The following is a 17942-nucleotide window of genomic DNA, read 5'->3' as shown; positions in this document are numbered from 1 at the left end:
GAATTTGAAAAATACTCTTCTATATTAGTAGAAGGTTGTTGTTCAAATTTGAACCTTTTTTAGCAAGCTGACATACTATAAAAAATAATTTTAAAAAAAAATATAAAATTTTATTTCTAAAATATTTAAATACTTTAAATTATACTTAACAGTGCTGCAATCGTCGAATTAAATGTCCGATCATTGAAAAATGAGTTTATAACAAGAAGGCCTCGATACTAGTGATAGCACAGCACCTCCACTATAAAAGCCGCTTTAGTGGTATCAATTCTGATATTTAGTATTCATATTTATTACTCTGGCATTTAAATAATAAATTTTCAAAATCTAGCACTTTTTTTTAGAAGAATATAAAATTTTCAAATGTGATAGATTATATTTAGATGTGTGTATTCATAATCTTTATAAAAACAAAAAAAATGCGTATCCTGTACACGAGATTGTAGGAAAATTGCGTTACGGAATTCGTAGAATATGGGCCGGGCCTGTTCAGATGACTGGGCCCGGACCCAATTACTCAAATTTGGGCCCGAATAATACCCAAGATCATTTTTTTTTTAATTTTGTAGAGGAGCAAGTTTCAAATAAATTGGGCATACAAACAAATTGGGGCATATTTTGGTATCTGAATAAGTTATTTAATAATAATAACAACTTTGTATTATTGAGATTTTCCTGCATTATTGTAATAATATACGAGCTTAGTTTTAGGTCATATAAGATTCTGTGTTTTTCTATGATTATCATGCAATCTAAATAAATGATATAGAGACCACATATAGTATATATTGTAACTTTCTACTTATTTTTTACTTCAAAAAAACCTGTATCGATATTGAGTTAATAAAAGAGTTGTGTGCCGAAAGAGATGTTCCTGCATTCATAAATAGCCTGTGTTGCTTTAATTTGATGGTAAGTTAGCACTTACGATGATATCAGTAGGGATGGATATGTACATAAGAGAGAGACCCAACTCGGTATCTGTGTACTAATTTTTGTTCTAGGTATACATGTATATCTTCAGCTCCATCCTAGATCACTCAAGTTCGTGTCCATAAGCAGTGACAATCACCATACGAAGACACGGGAGGGACATGGGACGTAAAAAGTGAAATGCATAATCATTGCTCTCAAATTAAGATTATGTTTGAATGCATGAATATCTTATTCAACATACTGTTTTATTTATTTAAATTTATAGTATTTAATTGATGAAAAATGTGATCAAATATTTAAAGTTGATGCTATATCCAACCTTGTAGATAAACTATTCTATATATGCAACCAAATCGTAGATGTCGAGAAACTGCAACTAGCTAAAAACAAACTCCTAACTTCCAATCACACAGAAAAAATCTATATACTACATGAATAATTATTAAATATTTTATTTCGACAGTCGAACACAGCTTAAGAGGATACCCTGCTGCATTTCAACTAATGTAGGAGATGGATGAATTTCTTAGACTATTTGTCACGCCCCGGGGTCCCTTTTAGTTTGAAACACAGCGGAAAAGCGTCTAATTTTTTTTTTTTTTTTGAAAACCTGACCTCAGGGTATGCCAGATCCACCATAAATACAGAAAATTCACTGTTCACATGGACAGAGTCTCCCCTGTATTTGCACGGCGTCGCACAAGTACAACAAGTAAACCGGATACAACGACAACTAAATGAATATAGAGATAACTATACATTCATACATTCACCATTCACATCACAGATTTACATTCAATGTCTAAACATAAATCCACAAAAAATCTTTTGAAAATTGTTTCCTACACGAAAACTTTTATCTTTTAAAAATGCTACCACGAGGGGTAGAAAATTTTTTATTTATGAAAATCATGAATTCTTTTTATTACATTCACAAAGCCAAATCAAAATATAATAATTAACTGAAATACCAAAAAATGAACCATGATATGTCTAAGTTATACCAACAGAAATAAAGAGAATGACAACTAAACCGAACAAACCGGGGCAGAAGCTCTAACGATCGCTACGAACGTGTCTCATGTCTCGTCTCAACCTCACCTCCCGCAATACCTAAAAAATGGTGGGGGATGTGAGAACATGTAAACATGTCTCCCCTCCCAGTGGGTACCGCAAGCCGACGAAGGCGAGGAGTACTCACCGGATTAGGAAGATATAAACAACAATATGGGTAAGTGAACTACAGTAGCAACGATAATGAACGAATAATATATATATATATATATGAAAGAACAGCTACTGCTACTGTAAATAGAACGAGATGCAAACATAGATATCAAAACTATAGTAGCAAAACAAGTGTAAAGAAAAAATTGTAAGTATACAAGCAACAACCGCTACTATAGTTATATGCGTCAACCGGACGAGAAGTCCAAATATACCCAATCTAAACCGCCGTGTCGGTCTAAGGACCTCAGGCAAAAGCCACTACCTGCTCACACCTGGCATATAACCCTAGCACAAAGAGAACACCGCTGGGCTCACGAGTCGGATGTACGACCATTTTTCCGAAAAAAAACACCCTCCTGCGGGGGATCAATCCGCTGGTGTACGTAAAATGCACTCGAGCCGTGGCGATCAATGCGGATATGATCAATAGCCAACCGTCAACAAACAGCCGACAATCACCGCCCCTCGGGGCAAACCGATTAATAAGTCATCAGACTATAAGGAAGCACAAGAACAGACCACTCAGGTCAACTAGGATGGAACAACTCAACATTCTACCAAAAGTATGCAAGTACTATCAATAGGTCACAAGAATGTATCACTATAATCTGAAACTATCGTCAGCCACTAGCCGACAATCCTACCCCTCAGGGTACACCGACCTCGTAGGTCATCAAACGACAAGAGTCAAGAATGACTAGGTCACAAAGGGTCAAATGACGGATTTGTGAAAACTATAATCATCTGTCACGCCCCGAGCCCCGCTACTAATTTGGTCCGGTTCGGGCGCGTCTAACAGACGCCGAACGGACAGCACCTCCCCTATCCGCCCAAGGCCAACAATCAGATCATATACAAGAATTTGCCTAAGAATTTAAATTCAATACATACATGATCACGAAAAGCACTACCAGTGCCAACAAGTAAGAGCAAAAATTCACAAGTATGACATATGAAATAAAGAGAGGAAGATCTAGCTATTACATCCATGCAATAATTCTTTTACATCAAGTTTACATTTTGTAACTTGCAAAAACGGATATATACAATAATCCTCCAAAATACATAAGCAACTCCTACAGTATAAATAGATCATAACTTTAGGTACTCGAGGGTACTCTAATGCATAGGAAGCTGCTATATGTCTAGGGCGCTATGCCCTTATCACGGTCCTCTGCCGGTGCTCTCTCGCTAGGCCCTGCAACAAAGTGGGGTGAGAACTATATAAATATAGTTTCCAGTGGGTTCGGCCGCCGACTGCGCCGATCTCCCCACTAGGTCTAAGTAGGCATAAGCAGATAGATAGATAGATAGATATCCCAAAACTGTAAATGATGCATATTGAAAGAATTGCATTACTCTACTATGCCTTAAGATTCAAGAATGAACAACATAGCCATGCATTCGCTAACATGCTATAATACCAACATCGAGTATGGATACAACTCTACAATGCTCAATATGCATAATATACCCAATATGCCCAGTTTGCATAATTCTCTTGAGTTTATTACCCAATCATCTGGCTGGCCCATAGGCGCGTCTTCAACACACATCTCAAGTCCGTCTATGAAGGGGGACTCGAACCACCCGAGGGACTGTCTGCTGGACCCCACATAGGCTATTCCTTGGGAACCCACCTAGGCTATCTGTCACGCCCCGGGATCCAGCGGAAGCCCGCCCGGCGCGTGTCCAGACCCGCCATATGTCTAAAACATATAAGGTGTCTAAAACAAAACGATAAAGGAAGCAGTAAAAAAAAAACATCTAGGAGTATCAGAGCAAGTATATCTAGATGCTACAATAGAGGATAAAAATCCTAAACTAAAAATCCAGTAGATGAAAACATAAAGTAGCACAAGAGGAAACCCGAAACAAGAGCTATAAGTAAATACATAGGTAGTCTCTATACATGGATACAAAACCTCACTCTCTCTCAACTACAACAAAAAGAGAGAAAACCACCTAAGCAACAGCAAATCCTCGCTATCTAGCTAGCGATCCCCTTGCCGCGATCCCGTGCCTCCACTGGTGCAGAGGGCTCTGAAAAGGAAACATAAAACAGGGGATGTGAGAACTATTAAATAATAGTTCCCAATGGGCAATTACTGACTTCAGTGAAAGCACCACTAAGCCAAAAAGAGCTAAACAGGTAAGTAACAATAAGCAATAGAATCGATATGTGAGTAAACAAGTAACTTACTACAACATGATATCTCTACTTAGCATGAATTGCATAAGTAATAAAAGGACTATTTTAACATGAATGTACCAAGGTATCACTAGCATAATGTCCACAAGCTAAATAGTAAAATATCATTGTTTACTATTCTAGTCAAAGTCCAAATGGCATATTTTGTCACCAAGTTCCAATCATATAAGACCCACCCGTAGGCTGTCTGGCCTGCGCCGTGCCTAATGGCCCCGTGGTAGTCAACATCCACACTCTAGGAATGAGCCTCTCCCACGGCATCCCATTTCAGCGCCCAATCCCGCACGAGCGAGCATATGTCGCGATGGCTATCTCCGGAGTGCCGGCTTGTAGGGAGCGACCCTCACAAGAATGTGCGAATGAGCACAATGGCAAGCAAGCGAAAAATCTGTCTCAAGTACCAAGTCCTCATGTCTAAAAACATGGAATATACGTCGAATGTCTCAAAGGCCTATCTCTATGTCATCATGCCTCTAACATGGAATATAGCAGATGTTCAATGGCCTATTGCTATGTCTCTATGTTGCAGTTTTACAGTTTACTATGTCAAGTGCCTCTTTATGGCTTTTTGTCAACTAAGTCCAAACATGAGTTTATTGTTTACAAATGCATAATTTGAGTAAACTCTAACATAAGAGACACGTTTCCAAGTCGCTAACACGAACACTCCTCATATGCATGCAAAAATGCTCCGAATGCCCTACTATATAGAGTGAAATTTTTATGATACATAAGGCATGCAATTTAAGTGTTCTAAAATTCACATAAATCTCGTTTAACATAAATATGCAATCGAATTGGCGTTATGACAAGTATCGAATACTTAGGGGCCATTGTGCCCCTATTTCATGAAGTCAAACCCACCGAAGTTACCGAAACCCTTCGTAAGCTCCGACGAAGGTGTCCACTAGTCTCCTAACACCCTAAAGATGTAGGAACAAGGGTCAAACAAACCTTACGATCAACCCTAAGCTCAATCAATAAGCAACATAGGCTAAGGTGGAGAAAAACTCACCTAGGTGAAGAAATCCTCTCTCAAGCTCCAAATGGGAGTTAGAGTTCTTCAAATCCAACTTAAATAAAGGTTATAAACCCATCAATTAGGTTTCAAAGCCCTCAAATCAAAAATTCCCAAAGTAAACTCTAAATCCCAAAATTTAGGGTCTTATCTAGTAAAATCTAGAAAAACTTTTATTAAATAGGGAATACAAGCTACAAACCTCAAGAGAAGCTCCAAACCAAGCTCTAAACCAAGAAGGGTTGGAGTTTGATCCTCCATAAGGCTCCAACCGCAAGCTCCAAGCCACCAAGGTGAGAAATGAGGAAGAAGATGATGCTCCAAGGCCTCAAAGTAAGCTCCTCTCCTCTCCTTCTTCTTCTTTTCCTTTTCCTTCTCTCTCTAGAAGTGTAGGGAGAGTGTGAGGGAGAGGAAATAAGAGTGAGAGAGAGAGGAGAGGCTCTCTATAGCCTATAAGGTAACAAAATCCACTTAGGTTCCTCAAATATCTACTCTGCGCACACCCGGGTATGGGCAGTTTTCGGACTAAGGGACCGGTCTCCAAGACACCTGGGACCGGTCTCTCAGCCTGCCCCGCAGAACCAACGTTCGAGAACCGGTCTCTCCCTACCAAGGACCGGTCTCTCGGACCCTTCTCGCAAAACACGCGTTCGGGAACCGGTCTCTCACAGCCAGGGACCGGTTGCCTCAAGCTGGTCTCGACACTGTGCTGAGGGGACCGGTCTCTCCCATCAGGGACCGGTCCCTGAGAGTGAAAACTCTCAGGACAAAGCCAAAACTCCAGAAATCGAACTTTTAGGTCGGAATACCATCTACGACCTTCCACCAAGTGTGGAAAAGTTCGGGATCCATATTAAACACTCGAACCTCGCAATTTGCAAAGGTCCAGTGTGCTACATTCATCCCTCCTAAAAAGAAGTTTCGTCCACGAAACTCGAAAGCCAACACATACCTCAAGACTCCATCTGAAAAAGATGGGGATAGCGCTCCTGTAGCGCGCTCTCCAGCTCCCACGTGGCCTCCCGCTCCCCGTGGTTGCTCCAAAGAACCTTCACATACGGAATATCCCGATTCCGCAGTTTTCGCACCTCACGAGCCAAAATCCTCACTGGTTGCTCCTCGAAGCTCAAGTCGTCCCGCAACTCCAAAGGTGTAGCGTCCAATACGTGAGTCGGGTTGAAGACATACTTCCGAAGGACCGATACATGAAAGACGTTGTGCAGGACCGATAGGTTCGGTGGTAGAGCAAGTCGATACGCCACCGGACCTACACGTTCCAAGATCTTATATGGTCCAATAAACCGGGGGCTTAACTTTCCCCGAATCCCAAACCTCTTGATTCCTCTAGTTGGCGAGACCTTCAAGAAAACATGGTCTCCAACTTGGAACTCCAAGTCTCGCCGTCGTCGGTCGGTGTAGCTCCTCTGTCTACTCTGTGCCGTCAAAAGTCGCTCCCGAGCAATTCGAACTTTGTCCTCAGCTTCCTGGAGCACGTCAGGGCCTAAAGCCAATCTCTCGCCTACGTCGCTCCAATGAAGTGGTGATCTACACTTCCGTCCATAAAGTGCTTCGAAAGGTGCCATCTTGATGCTTGCTTGATAACTGTTGTTATAAGCAAACTCCGCCATCGGTAGATGCTGCGACCATCCTCCCTAGAAGTCTATAAAACATATTCGGAGCATATCCTCTAAAGTTTGAATGGTGCGCTCCGACTGCCCATCACTCTAGGGGTGGAAAGCAGTGCTGAAGTCCAATCGGATGCCCAAGGCGTCTTGTAGACTCCTCCATAAATGAGACACAAACCGAGTGTCTCGATCCGATACTATCGATGTAGGCACTCCATGAAGTCACACAATTTCATCAAGGTATACTTGTGCGACCTTCTCTCCGGTCCAAATAGTATGAATAGGTATGAAGTGCGCTGACTTCGTCAACCTATCCACGATCACCCATATAGCATCATGCCCGGCCTGAGAGCGAGGCAATCCAGTCACGAAATCCATGGTAATCTTCTCCCACTTCCACACGGGAATAGGCAAACTCTGAAGCTTTCCCGTGGGTAATCGGTGCTCAGCTTTCACTTGTTGGCAAGTTAGACATCGAGCTACAAACTCGCCAACATCTTTTTTCATCCCGGGCCACCAATAAAGCAACTTCAAGTCCTTGTACATCTTGGTGCCTCCCGAATGTATAACATAGGGCGCTCGGTGTGCTTCTTGAAGAATATCCTCTTTAATTCCCGAATCTGCCGGTACATAAATCCGTCCACGGAAACGCATAAATCCTTGGTCATCCACAAGGAAATCGTCGGTGCAATCATCAACCATTTTACCTTTAATCTTTCGCAACTCCACATCGGAAGCTTGCTTCTCTTTAATTCTATCCAAGAGTGTGGGTTGCATCACCAAAGTCATTAACCTCACAGGCGTGTCAGGAGTCACTACCTCCAACTCCAACCGCTTCATTTGCTCGATCAATTGCGGTTAAGTAACAACATACATCGCTAAGTTTTCTGTTGATTTCCTACTTAGTGCATCCGCCACCACGTTAGCCTTGCCCGGGTGGTAAAGAATAGTCAAATCATAATCCTTGAGCAGCTCCAGCCATCTACGCTGTCTCAAGTCTCCTTCTGAGTGAACAAGTACTTCGAGCTCTTGTGATCTGTGTACACTTCACACCGCTCGCCATAGAGGTCGTGGCGCCATAACTTCAATGCGAAGACTACGACCGCAAACTCCAAATCGTGCGTAGGGTAATTCTTTTCATATTTCTTTAATTGGCGAGAAGTATACGCGATCACCTTGCCGTCCTGTATCAAAACACAGCCGAATCCGTTAAGAGATGCATCACTGTAAACCACATACTCTGCTCCAGCAATTGGCAGGGTTAGGATAGGGGCGGTCGTCAGTCGTTGCTTCAGCTCTTGGAAGCTTCTCTCACATGCCTCATTCCAGATGAACTTGACACCTTTATGCGTGAGCCTCGTGAGAGTAGTAGATAGCTTAGCGAATCCCTCAACAAACCTCCGGTAGTAACCGGCCAATCCAACGAAGCTCCGTATCTCCGTGACACGTCGGTCTAGGCCAATCCTTGATAGCCTTAATTTTTTTAGGATCCACAGCTATACCCGATCCCAAAATCAAATGTCCAAGAAAAGCAACCTCTCGAAGCCAAAATTCACACTTTCTCAACTTGGCATACAGCTCCTTTTCCCGAAGTATTTGACGTACAAGCCTCAAATGCTCCTTGTAATCTGCGTCACTTCGAGAATAAACCAAAATGTCGTCGATGAACACCACGACAAATCTATCCAAGTAAGGCTTGAAAACACGGTTCATCAGATCCATAAAAGCAGCCGGGGCATTAGTAAGCCCAAACGGCATAACTGTGAACTCATAATGTCCATACCGTATTCTAAAAGCCGTCTTCGATACATCCTTGGGTTTGATCTTCAATTGGTGGTGTCCCGACTGCAAGTCGATCTTGGAATACTCACACGATCCTTGAAGCTGATCAAACAAGTCATCGATCCTCGGCAGCGGATACTTATTCTTGATCGTGACTTTATTAAGTTCACGATAGTCTACACATAGGCAAAGTGATCCGTCCTTTTTTCTTGATGAACAGAACTGGCGCTCCCCACAGCGAGACGCTCGGTCGAATGAAGCTCTTGTCCAACAGATCATGTATCTGTGCCCTCAGCTCCTTTAGCTCCGCCGGTGCCATCCTATAGGGTGCCTTCGAGATTGGAGTAGTCCCAGGGATGAGATCTATCACAAACTCGATCTCCCTATCGGGTGGCATACCCGGTAGCTCAACTGGAAACACGTCCTGAAACTCCCGTACCACCGAAATATCCTCAATCCTAGGGGTGTCATCTTCGCCCCTCAACACAACACTAGCCAAGTAAGCTACACATCCTCGGCTGATCAGCTGCCTAGCTCGAGACGAGCTGATCGACATCGCAAAAAGCGAACTCCGGCATCCTCTATACACAACCTCAGTTTGCCCCGGTTCTCTAAAAGTAATCGTGCGATTCTTACAATCAATCGTGGCATAATACTTGGTTAGCAAATCCATACCCAAGACCACATCGAAATTCCCTAGCTTGCGCAGAGCTAGCAAATCTACGGGCATGATCCAATCTCCTACTTGAACAGGGCAACTAGGGCAATACTCTCTAATATCCAGTGTGTGGTCGGGTACTACAACATGTCCCGGATGCAACAAAAAAATCAAAGGGATGCTATGCAACTCGGCAAACAGCCGATCTATAAATGAATGCAATGCACCGGTATCAAATAAAGCACGAACTCTAATGCCATCAAGTAAAATGATACTTGCAACCACATCCTCGGCTGACGCCGCATTCTCGGTCTGAGCGGCATACAAACGCCCACTCGGGGCCTGTCGAGATCCCTCGCTCTGGCGCTCGACGGGTGGCCGCCCAGGCTGGTACTGTGTCGACGGAGTCCCGTGGCTAGCGATTGGTAGAGCCGGTGCCGATGCAATCGACTGTGCCGGTAAAGAACCTCTCGGGCACTTGGTCCAAAAGTGGCCCTCCTGGCCATACTGGAAATACCTCCCTCCCCGCTGCGGGCACTGCGGTGGAATGTGGGGACCACCACAGATCACGCACTGGGGAGGTCGGCGTCGGTCAAAACCTCCATGGTGAGTCGCCGAGCCACTGCTGGCTCCTAGGATGCTTCGGCGGCCTCCCAGAGTGCGTCTGGCTCACACCCTCAGCTGCAGGCCTCTTGGCCTTACCCTTGTCCATAGCCTCTTGCCGCTCCTGGACGTCTTCCGCGCCGCTCTCCACGATGAGCCGGCGATCCACCACCTCCCGGTAGGTTTGAAGGTTAGAGGATTGCACAAACCGGAAGATTGACGGTCGCAACCCTCGCTCGAAGATGCGGGCCTTGTCCTCGTCGTCCCGCACGACGAAAGGTACGCAGTGTAGAAGCCGAGCAAACTCCCGCTCGTACTCGGCTACAGTCCGATCACCTTGGCGCAAGTTGCGCAGATCCTGCTCCATCTTCTGCTTAACGCTGGTCGGGAAGTAATGCGCCAAAAGAAGCTCCTTGAACTTCTTCCACGTGATGGCCGCTAAGTCGGTGTTGGCATTCTCCTGAAGATCCAACCACCAGCGATAGGCCTCGCTGTCCAGATGGTGAGTGGCGAGCCAAACTCGATCCCTCTCCTCCACGAAAGTGTCGCGGAAGAGTTTCTCCATATGCATCAACCACTTCTCCACGATCCAGTGGTCGACCTTCTCGCCGTCGAAGATCCGGAGACTGCACCTTCTGAACTCGTTGAGGCGCTCCATCAGTCGGTCTCGCTCCGCTCCCTCGACCAACACGGGAAAAATAGCTCCAATCGGGGGCGCCTGAACAGGTGGCGCCGCCAAAGCCTCCTCCTGAGGCGCGGCCACGGGTGCCGCATGCGACGAACTGGGCACGGGGGACGGCGCCCTCGGCGCGACGTCCACAACCAGAGCTGGCGGTGTAGGGGCCTCGGTCTCCCTGGAAGCTACCGCCTGCTGCAGAAGAAGGTCATCCAGGCACTTCATCCGTGCCTCATGCCGGCGCGCAGCCTCAGTCTGCTGTCAGGCCGCCTCCGCCTGCTGAGTCACTAAGTCGGTGAGGGCCGCAAGTTGGTTCCTCAACTCTTGGACCTCGCCAGATCCGGAGGTAGCGGAGGTCTCGACCTCCTTCAAGTTTGCCGCATTATCCGCTCCGGCAGATTGGGAGCGAGTGATCAGTATCTCACTACAACATCATAAAAGCGTAAGTTAGTAAACTCACGCCATCGAATCCCCACTCAAGAAGGTAATACCCCAAATCATGCGAAAGTAAGGAAGTGTGCTTCACTACTAACTCCCGATGTTACGTTGTCGGCCGCCAACGTAACCCTCTGCGAAGTTAGGAGCTATACACTTCAATTTAACTCTACTTTCTAGAGTTATCAAAGATATCCAATCAAAATACTTTCGCTTATAAGTCAAATAGACCTCGTCTCTCACGAGCCTATTTCCTATAGTCCAACCGGCCTAAGGTTTGCTAGGCCCACTAAGACTCAACCCTAGCCTCTGATACCAAACTAATCTGTCACGCCCCGGGACCCAGCGGAAGCCCGCCCGGCGCGTGTCCAGACCAGCCATATGTCTAAAACATATAAGGCATATAAAACAAAACGATAAAGAAAGCAGTAAAAAGAAAACATATAGAAGTATCAGAGCAAGTATATCTAGATGCTATAATAGAGGATAAAAACCCTAAACTAAAAATCCATTAAATGAAAACATAAAGTAGCACAAGAGGAAACCCGAAACAAGAGATATAAGTAAATACATAGGTGGTCTCTATACATGGATACAAAACCTCACTCTCTCTCAACTACAACAAAAAGAGAGAAAACTACCTAAGCAACAGCAAATTCTCGCTATCTAGCTAGCGATTCCCTTGCCGCGATCCCGTGCCTCCGCCGGTCCATCGGGCTCTGAAAAGGAAACATAAAACAAGGGGCATGAGAACTATTAAATAATAGTTCCCAGTGGGCAATTACTAACTTCAGTGAAAGCACCACTAGGCCCAAAAGAGCTAAACAGGTAAGTAACAATAAAAGCAATAGAATCGATATGTGAGTAAACATGTAACTTACTACAACATGATATCTCTACTTAGCATGAATTGCATAAGTAATAAAAAGGACTATTCTAACATGAATGTACCAAGGTATCACTAGCATGATGTCCACAAGCTAAATAGTAAAATGTCATTGTTTACTATTCTAGTCAAAGTCTAAATGGCATGTTCTGTCACCAAGTTCCAATCATATAAGACCCACCCGTAGGCTGTCTGACCTGCGTCGTGCCTAATGGTCCCGTGGTAGTCAACATCCCCACTCTAGGAATGAGCCTTCCCCACGGCATCCCATTTCGGCGCCCAATCCCGCACGAGCGAGCATATGTCGCGATGGCTATCTCCGGAGTGCCGGCTTGTAGGAGCGACCCTCACAAGAATGTGCGAATGAGCACAATGGCAAGCAAGCGAAAAATCTGTCTCAAGTACCAAGTCCTCATGTCTAAAAACATGAAATATACGTCGAATGTCTCAAAGGCCTATCTCTATATCATCATGTCTCTAACATCGAATATAGAAGATGTTCAATGGCCTATTGCTATGTCTCTATGTTGCAGTTTCACAGTTTACTATGTCAAGTGCCTCTTTATGGCTTTTTGTCAACTAAGTCCAAACATGAGTTTATTGTTTACAAATGCATAATTTGAGTAAACTCTAACATAAGAGACACGTTTCCAAGTCGCTAACACGAACACTCCTCATATGCATGCAAAAATGCCCCGAATGCCCTACTATATAGAGTGAAATTTTTATGATACATAAGGCATGCAATTTAAGTGTTCTAAAATTCACATAAATCTCATTTAACATAAATATGCAATCGAATTGGCGTTACGACAAGTATCGAATACTTAGGGGCTATTTTGCCTCGATTTCATGAAGTCAAACCCACCGAAGTTACCGAAACCCTTCGTAAGATCCGACGAAGATGTCCACGAGTCTCCTAGCACCCTAAAGATGTAGGAACAAGGGTCAAACAAACCTTACGATCAACCCTAAGCTCAATCAATAAGCAACATAGGCTAAGGTGGAGAAAAACTCACCTAGGTAAAGAAATCCTCTCTCAAGCTCCAAATGAGAGTTAGAGTTCTTCAAATCCAACCTAAATAAAGGTTCTAAACCCATCAATTAGGTCTCAAAGCCCTCAAATAAAAATCTCCAAAGTAAACCCTAAATCCCAAAATCTAGGGTTTTATCTAGTAAAATCTAGAAAAACTTGTATTAAATAGGAAATACCAGCTACCAACCTCAAGAGAAGCTCCAAACCAAGCTCTAAACCAAGTAGGGTTGGAGTTTGATCCTCCACAAGGCTCCAACTGCAAGCTCCAAGCCACCAAGGTGAGAAATGAGGAAGAAGATGATGCTCCAAGGCCTCCAAGTAAGCTCCTCTCCTTTCCTTCTCCTTCTTCTCCTTCTCCTTCTCTCTCTAGAAGTGTAAGGAGAGTGTGAAGGAGAGGAAATAAGAGTGAGAGGGAGAGGAGAGGCTCTCTATAGCCTATAAGGTAACAAAATCCACTTAGGTTCCTCAAAAATCCACTCTGCGCACACCCGGGTCTGGGCAGTTTTCGGACTGAGGGACCAGTCTCCCCGACACCTGGGACCGGTCTCTCAGCCTGCCCCGCAGAACCAACGTTCAGGAACCGGTCTCTCCCTGCCAGGTACTGGTCTCTCGGACCCTTCTCGCAAAACACACGTTCGGGAACCGGTCTCTCACAGCCAGGGACCGGTTGCCTCAAGCTGGTCGCGACACTGTGCTGAGAAGACCGGTCTCTCCCATCAGGGACCGGTCTCCGAGAGTGAAAACTCTCAGGACAAAGCCAAAACTCCAGAAATCGAACTTTTAGGTCGGAATACCATCTACGACCTCCACCAAGTGTGGAAAAGTTCGGGATCCATATCAAACACTCGAACCTCGCAATTTGCAAAGTTCCAGTGTGCTACACTATCGCAATCGATTCACGTGCCAAACTCTGGAGCGCACTACTTATGCGGAGCGACCGCCACAAGCGCTAAACAGACGTATGAGTATAATCCAATCCATTCATCGTCAAATGAGGAGATCCAGTCACTAGGACTACCATGCCACAAGTGTTCTCTAACACTAAATTCTAATGCCACTCGTTAAGTTGTTTACTTGGTATACATATGCCACTCGTCAAGTTATTTACTTGGTATACATGCCATTTGCCATAATGCAATTATCCCGACTATACTAGTCATATATCACTATAATCATCCATGCAAGATCAAGTTACAGTCTAACTTATCTCTATAGGGTTCTATGTCACAGAGCTCATTCTCATGCATTCCTAAGTTCACTTGCCAAGCCTACTATGCCGCATTACCAAGGAATATGCAAGAGTAGTAAAGTAACATCTAAACACCCTACCATGCATGATGTTATATATATGGAATGTAATCACACAAAGATACTTAGACATAGGAAGAAGCCCAGTTGCTTCGGGATGGACACCCCCCACCTCTTGGGTAATGTCGCGATGCTAAGCACTCGATTTCGCGATCCTTGATCGCCACTTATGCTCTTCGGGTCAACACGAAGCCCCAAACGCTTGTTTCGGCTATATCTTCGCACCCGCTCGACGAATGCTCAATCCGTCGCTTCCCACGCGTTTAGACACCTAGCAATTAGGTTAATACATGATCAATTTAGATCAAAACCTTCCTTTTACAAAAATCCCAATTTTGGAGCTCTAGGTTTGCCCAATGCAAACCACTCCATCCAACTTTGGATTCTAACTTTAATCCACCATTAATAGTGCTAGAGGTCCATTTGACCTCATCCTAAAAGCCAAAAACCCAAATACCCTAAGTTCTACATGCTAGGATTCAAGAGCTTACCTCTAGGTTAGCTCCAATGGTGAGGAGAGGAAGAGGAAGATGCTCCAAGCCTCCTCAAGCTTGATCTCTTCCTTCTCTTCTTCTTCTCCTCCTTCTTCTCCTTCTTATTTTTTTCTTCTTCTTTTCTTTTTAGAGAGAGAGAGAGAGAGAATGTGAGAGAGTGAAGGAAATGAGAGAGGGTGAGAGAGCTCTTTGCTCTCTATACTCTCTAACTAATGCTACAATTGCATTAAAACCTCTCCACTTTGTTTCTCTCAAACTGCTCTGTCTGGGCAGTTTTCACGCGAAGGGACCGGTCCCCTAGGACCTTCCCAATTTTCACGCGTACGGAAACCGGTCCTTGCACGAGAGACCGGTCCCTGGGAGATCGGCCCTTACCTGAGAGACCGGTTCCCGTGAGCTGAGTTTTCAGGACTTTGCCAAATTTTCCTCTGTCTCACTGGTTTCGCATATGGGGACCGGTTCCCCAGCTCTGGGACCGGTTGCATCAAGCATCCCCCACAACCACCAGCTACGGGGACCGATCCAGGGACCGGTCCCCGAGAGCAACTCGGCCAAGTGCAGATTTTTGCATTATTTACTCTCGCAGACTCGACTCTAAAGCACTTTTTGTGTTTTGGTCATCTTTAGCTTCCTCGAAGCCATCCTATACGACAAGTAGTCGATTCTGGACGAAGTACAACTCTTGAATTTCGAGAATTCACTTCCTTACATCCTCCCCGCCTTAAAAAGAGTTTCGTCCTCGAAACTAACTCAATTCTCAACTTTAACTTAAACTTTTACCTTAATCCTTAAATAGATAAGGATGATGCTTTTTCATCAGCTCCTCGAGTTCCCAGGTGGCTTCGCGATCATCGTGATTGCTCCACCGAACCTTAACATACGGAATTTCGCGATTTCTAAGTTTTCGCACTTCTCGAGCAATAACCATCACCGAGAATTCTTCATAGCTCAAGTCTTCTTGGAGCTCCGGTGGCTCATATAGCATCGCATGCTCGGGGTCGTAAATATACTTGCAAAGATTGGAGACATGGAATACATTATGCACATCGGCGAGCTTCGGCGGCAAGGCCAACCGATAGGCCACCGTGCCTACTCGCTCCAATATCTCATAAGGTCCGATGTACGGGAGATTTAGCTTTCCCCGTACTCCAAATCGTTTCATGCCCCGCATCGGTGAAACCTTCAAGAATATGCGGTCGCCCACCGCGAACTCTATATCTCGACGGCGCCTATCCGCATAGCTTTTCTGTCTCGACTGCGCCATGAGCAATCTCTTGCAAGCAAGGCGGACTTTCTCCTCCGCTTCTCGCAAAACATCGCGGCCGAACTCTACACGCTCACCCACATCACCCCAGTGTATAGGAGACCGACACTTCCGCCCATAGAGAGCCTCGAATGGTGCAATCTCCACACTAGCATGATAGCTATTGTTGTAGGCGAACTCGGCCATCGGCAGATGATCACACCAACTCCCTTTATAATTGATGACACACGCTCGTAACATATCCTCCAGAGTTTGAATGGTCCTCTCGGTTTGCCCATCTGTCTGAGGATGAAATGTGGTACTAAAATCGAGCCGTGTGCCAAGGACTTCCTGCAGGCTTTTTCAGAAGTGTGAAGTAAACCGAGGGTCGCGAACCGACACGATCGACTTTGGTACCCCGTGTAACCTCACTATCTCGTCAAGGTACACCTGCGCTAGTTTGTCACCTGCCCACGTGGTGTGGATCGGCAAAAAGTGAGCCGACTTCGTCCATCGGTCCACAATTACCCAGATTGCATCGTGGACACCAGTTGAGCGAGCCAAACCGACCACGAAGTCCATCGACACATCCTCCCATTCCCAAACGGGGATTGGTAGGCTTTGAAGCTTACCCGCCGAAAATCGACGCTCGGCCTTTACTTGTTGGCATACTAAGCACTTCGCTACGAAGCGTCCAATATCACTTTCATTCCCGGCCACCAATAGTGCATTTTTAATCCTTGATACATTTTGGTGCCGCCCGGGTGATCGCAATAAGGCGACCAATGTGCCTCTTGCAAGATTAGCCTTCGGATCTCCTCATTGTTCGGCACACACCATCGATTTCGAAATCGAAGTGCACCACCGGCGTCTATCGTAAAGTTGCTGCCACAACCATTCTCGATGTCGCGCCGCACCTTTTGGAGTTCTCGGTCCGTGGGTTGTAGACTTTGATCTTCTCCAACAAGGTCAGTTGGACAATGAGTGTCATCACTTGAGCCGGAATCTCGGGAGTAACCACCTCAAGGTTCATTCGCTCCATGTCGAGCCATAGGGGTGTTTGATTTGTAACCCACATAGCGAGGTTCTCTGCATACTTCCTGCTGAGTGCATCCGCGACTACATTCGCTTTCCCAGGGTGGTAAAGGATATCTACATCATAATCCTTTAATAGTTCTAACCACCGCCATTGTCGCATGTTAAGCTCCTTTTGTGTGAATAGATACTTCAGACTCTTGTGGTCGATGTAGATCTCGCAATGGGCACTGTACAAGTAGTGCCTCCATAGTTTCAAAGCGAAGATCACCACTGCCAGCTCTAAATCATGGATGGGGTAGTTCTTCTCATAGCTCTTCAGCTGACGGGACGCGTAGGCGATTATCTTCTCGTTTTGCATCAATACACACCCCAAACCCATATAAGATGCATCGCTATAGACCACAAAGTCTTCGCCTTGCAACGGTAGAGCGAGCACCGGAGTTGAAGTCAATCTTTCCTTCAACTCTTTAAAACTTCGGTCGCACTCGTCACTCTAGACAAATTTGGTGCCTTTCTGAGTCAGATGGGTAAGTGGAATTACTATCTTTCAAAAGCCTTACACGAACCGTCTATAATAGCCCGCCAAATCCATGAAGCTTCTGACCTCCGTGACGTTCGTTGGGCGCGGCCAATCCTTGATTGCCTCAACTTTCCTCGGGTCCACAGAAACTCCACCCTTGAAAATTACATGCCCTAGAAATGCGACTTCTCGGAGCCAAAAGTCACACTTCTTTAGCTTAGCATATAGCTTCTCCTCCCGAA

The sequence above is a fragment of the Ananas comosus genome, linkage group 19 (assembly GCF_001540865.1).
Source record: "Ananas comosus cultivar F153 linkage group 19, ASM154086v1, whole genome shotgun sequence".
Lineage (NCBI taxonomy): Eukaryota > Viridiplantae > Streptophyta > Magnoliopsida > Poales > Bromeliaceae > Ananas > Ananas comosus.
This window is presented reverse-complemented; position numbering follows the sequence as displayed.